This window comes from Labeo rohita, chromosome 9, assembly GCF_022985175.1.
Source record: "Labeo rohita strain BAU-BD-2019 chromosome 9, IGBB_LRoh.1.0, whole genome shotgun sequence".
In the NCBI taxonomy this organism is placed as follows: Eukaryota; Metazoa; Chordata; class Actinopteri; order Cypriniformes; family Cyprinidae; genus Labeo; species Labeo rohita.
This window is the reverse complement of record NC_066877.1, coordinates 42,632,437-42,637,128: the sequence shown is the minus strand read 5'-3', so window position 1 is coordinate 42,637,128 and position 4,692 is coordinate 42,632,437.

The window sequence follows — 4,692 nt, the reverse complement described above, 5'->3', positions numbered from 1 at the left end:
CTGGAAGAAGACGCACTGTGAGGAGAAAGATTTATATTTCCCTCAGGAAGAGCGCGATGCAACGCACGGCGAGATCCACCGACAGAGTAAGTCTTTCTTTTATTAGCCTACTTACGTTAGTTGTTGTGTTACTGTGATATAACTTGTACACATTATAGTAGTTAGATTTTTTCCAAACTATAATTCCTGACTACATGTGCAATCAAGTGAAACGTTATGAAGTGTGTTTCATTTCATTGCATCGAAATGTTTGACGACGTCAGGCTGTTTTTAATGTTCTATAAAATAAAAATGACGCGATATAAAAGTAATCGTGTTTAAACTTTGGTCAGCAGTGCCCTGCTATTAATTAATTAATAAACCATACACCGTCCTCCTTTTAATACATCCAAAAATTTCTACCCAGTCATCTGGATTCTCATTTGCCATTTCTCAGCAACCGCAAGATTCCCATTGGGCTGTTGCAATCATCGCAATACCACGTTATTGACGAACCAACCGCAGAGGATTGCAAAAACTGCAGCAACCGCTATATTCACATGTTTTTTCCTTTTTCTGTAAGTTCATGCCATTCTTGTTCTACGCTTATACATAAGTTAATGATAATGTGTACCATGCTGATTTCTACAGAGGCTGCGTAGATTTATTCTTAACAAGCCCAAACAGACAGCAAAAGAAAGAGAAATTGACTGAGCGTGGATGATTACCCGCTTCTGACCTTCAGGCCGAGTCATATATTTGTGAAAATAGCTTGTTATGCTCAAAGAAACCCTGTCTTGGCATTGTCGTTTTGCTGGCCAGCTGAGCTTTCTAAAGTCGCACTTAACCTTAAAATTATTTCAACAGCACCGTGAGCCATCCACCTTGAGATTTCTTTCAGGCAACTGTACGTCTTGGACCCTCGCTTCCCTCTCATTGCATCTGTATTCCAGAAATTCTTCATTATGTCTCTGCCGCAGCAGTGACATTTCCCACCATTCTCAAATCAGCTCTGTTATCTCTTAGTGACACTGCAGTGATTTACCCTAACAAATCACTTATTACATCACTGCCGCAGCAGTGAATTCCCCCTACAAAATTTCCAATTTTACTCCCACATCAGCGATTTCTAACCCATCAACTATGACAGCACTTGCTTTTACTGTCTACAGTAGAGCTGCTAAACTAAACTTGATAAACTCTGCACAGTCATTACATGCAATTGAGTCCTCACTGATCAGAATTGAACTGAACAGTCACTATATTTTGCTTCAGTTGACTTACAGCAGAACTCAAATTCATCTGCTTGACAAATTGACATCATTAATTCTGTTACTTTACTACCAATCCCGCAGTCCACTTCAGGCAATTTCTATCATTTAAAAATGTAGGGAGGCACTTGATTTGACCTGCAATCACTGCCGCAGCAGTGATTTCTTTTTACCACTCCTGCAGCAGACAGTCACCATACTAAGCTCTATTGCTCACTGCCGCAGCAGTGAATTCTTCCACCAGCCTCAGGAGATGTCATACCAAACTCTATTGCTCACTGCCACAGCAGTGAATTCTCCCACAGGCCTCAGCAGACATCATACCAAACTCTTTTGCTCTTTGCCGCAGCAGTGAATTCTTCCACCAGCCTCAGGAGATGTCATACCAAACTCTATTGCTCACTGCCGCAGCAGTGAATTCTTCCACTGGTCTCAGCAGATGTGTAGAGGTCAGTATTTCTTCCACTGGTCTTGGAGGAGTTTCCATTCTAAATCACTATTTCTCACCTCCGCAGCAATGACATCCCCACCTTTCTTGCAGCAGATGTCATACTAACCTCCATTTCTCACTGCCGCAGCAGTGATTTCCTCCACCAATCTAAGAGCAGGTATACTAAAACTCTTTCTCACCTCCACAGCAATAACCTCTCCCACTTCCCTTGCAGCTGATGTCATAAATAATAAGATAAAATCAAAGGTTTTCTCTACTCATATCACAAAAACTACTCACAGTTAATTGCCCGGCTTGCTGTCTCTTGTAAGCACTTTTTGGGGGGTCGAACTCTGCACTCAATCCGAGCCTCGGGTTCGAGCGTCCATTAAGGACAGCAAGCCAAGTTTGTTTACCATTGCCCATTAGGACTGGATGGGCAGGTGAACTCATGAAACTCATTTAGAGTCTAATCTGTGAGGTATATTCCCTTTATTTAATGTAACGCAAAGATTAAACTCTAAACAAATTCAGTGTTTCAGGTCAAACAGTGATTATTTGAATAATTAATGTCAGTTTTGTGACTCCACAATAAAAGATCTTGTGTTATTTTATATGTTTTGGAAGGATTTCTTTCAAGCTGTTGTGATTTAAAAAAAAAACTTTCTGAAGAAGTCTTTTATTCAGGCGCACACACAGACAACAAGAACCAGCGTATGAATCTCAACACCGGTGACAAACGACATATTCGGATAAACAGATCAACTCTGAACATCACAAAAATAAAAAGTCACATAAAAACAGCATGGAGCCAAGGATGAGTTGTGATTTGCTACAATATGCTTTTTTGATGGTCACTATTGTTGTGATTCTCACGCTGATTCTCCATGTCTGTGTGTCTTAATTAAACATGTTTTTGATCAAAATACTATGGATTGTATAATTATTATTATACTGATTATAGATATTATATTGCTCACAGTGTTGATGTAATTGGTAAAAAAAAAAAAAAGATCATTACATGAAGGTTATGTTAAAACATAATCAAGGCAACATGACTGCCTTTCCTCTGGTTTATTTGGTTGTTATAACTCTGTAACCTTTAGACTTTGTTCTTCATCTGCCATTTTGATATTGATTACAAGCTTACTGTGTTTTTTTAATAGTTCGGCTGGGAACAAAGGATTATTTTGCTTTTTGAGGGAGTCATCTAATTGCAATTTTTTCCCAGACTGTTTTTCAAGTGCAGACTGACATTTTGTTTAGAAACTTTCTGGGATATTTCAGCACGGATTTGTTTGTGTGTGTGTGTTCAACTTGACTACACAAGCGAACAGCAAAGACTATTCCTAGTTATTTTTTGTGCATCTGAACTGTGTTTTGGACACTTTGAGGAAACAATACACCTGTTGGAGCGGTTTTCTTTTTTCTTCATTGTGAACTGAGTTCACTTATACTGGACTGAAGACAAATTTTTAACTGTGTGACATTTGCATGGTCAAGGGACTTAAAGAACATTTTATTTTATTTAAAGCAACATATTCTCTTGCTCCAAGTCAACTGAGGGAAAAATACTAAGCTTACAGTGGAGATAGGAAAAAAAGGGTATGGTTTAACTATAAATACCAACTCAAAGAGATTGTTGATGTGAGATTGTTGAATTTTGTCGAAAAAGATTTTGCTGATAGTGTGTGCATTTTATTAGCAGTTTACATTTTTTCTGGATTACATTTAGAGTTTTTACAACTGCTATACTGCTGTCTATGTTAATGTACATTTGTTATGATGGCTTTTCACCCAGACCTTAAAACTGACTTGACCTACTCATTACCAGATTCTGTTCCCAGACAGAGACAAAAGTTACCACAGCGAGTGAGCCTTGAGACTCAAGTGGAACTCCTACAAGCTGAATTATCTGTGTTGCAACAGTGCCTCAACAAACCTGTCCAGTTGCAGCAGAGTATATTAAGACATTTTTGTCCCCCTGATGTCGACACGCCTGCGGCGCCACATGCACAGCTACCTCCTATGGCTAGCTCTCACCACAGCCCAATTCTTCTGATGTGAGTAATACTAGCAGAATCCTTGCATCTGTACTGTACCAGTCAAGGCTGGAACCACCTGTGTTTGCTTGAGATGGACATGTTAGCCCTGAAGATTGTCTACAATCGGTCAATGTTTCCAGAACTTGCCTTGATTTAATCGACGTGCAAATTCTTCTCGAGCTGCCATGTTTTTTGGCGAAAGAGCCAAAGAAATGGTTCTCTGTTCTTGACACACGTCGTTACATGGGCCCAGTTCTGTGATTTCTTCAAAAAGGTTTTTCTTCCTTCCGACAGCCAGGAACAAATAATGAGAGGTATCTTGGACCGTATACAAAGTCCCGAAGAGCCCCTTCCTACGTTTGTGGCTCACATGCTAAGTGAATTTATAAAACTGAAAGGTAACACTTTATAATAACGTTCTGTTGTAAGGCATTTATAAGTGATTAGTTAATGATGAACTAATTATTTACAAAACATTCATAAATGATTAATAAGTGATATGCTAACAGTTTGTGTATGTTTTGTTAATACATTTACAAGTCATTTACAAGTGATTAGTTAATGATGAACTAATCATTCACAAAACATGACTATGCATTCAAAAATGATTAATAAATATGTTAATATTTTTGTATATGTATTGTAGATTAAGTTATAAATCAATTACAAGTGATTAGAAAATGATGAACTACTCATTTACAAATCATGACTATACGTTCACAAATTATTTTTAAGTAATATGCTAATAATTTACAAATATGTCGTTATTTATCTTTAAAAAAATAGCATATTATGAAATGATCAAACAAATCCTAAGTAAATTCTTATTAAGTTACTATTTAATATGCTATTAATCACTTATAAATCATTGAAATGTCAACATTGTATACACAATAAACGTGTCAATTATAAACAAACGATGATCAAACCATTAGTAAATGATCAGTATATAATTTATGTATGCTTT